We start from the raw sequence: 261 nt of genomic DNA on the forward strand, positions 1-261 counted from the left end.
TTGCATTAATACTCGAGGTACAGCAGAGCTCCACACCTTAATCTATGGTGTGTAAAAACTCTACCGTTGAAAATACATAAGGACAAGGTCTAGGCATAGCTGAATGGCCAGCCTCCCAAAGAGGGTTCAATCATAAAAACATGATCAAAATATGATCCAAAGATTTAAAGATCCCCCCAAATACAATAGCAAAAGGTCCTATTTATAGAGAACTAGTAGCCTAGGATTTACAGAAATGAGTAAATGACGAAAAAATCCACT

This window comes from Arachis duranensis, chromosome 9 (genome assembly GCF_000817695.3).
Source record: "Arachis duranensis cultivar V14167 chromosome 9, aradu.V14167.gnm2.J7QH, whole genome shotgun sequence".
Classification (NCBI taxonomy): Eukaryota; Viridiplantae; Streptophyta; class Magnoliopsida; order Fabales; family Fabaceae; genus Arachis; species Arachis duranensis.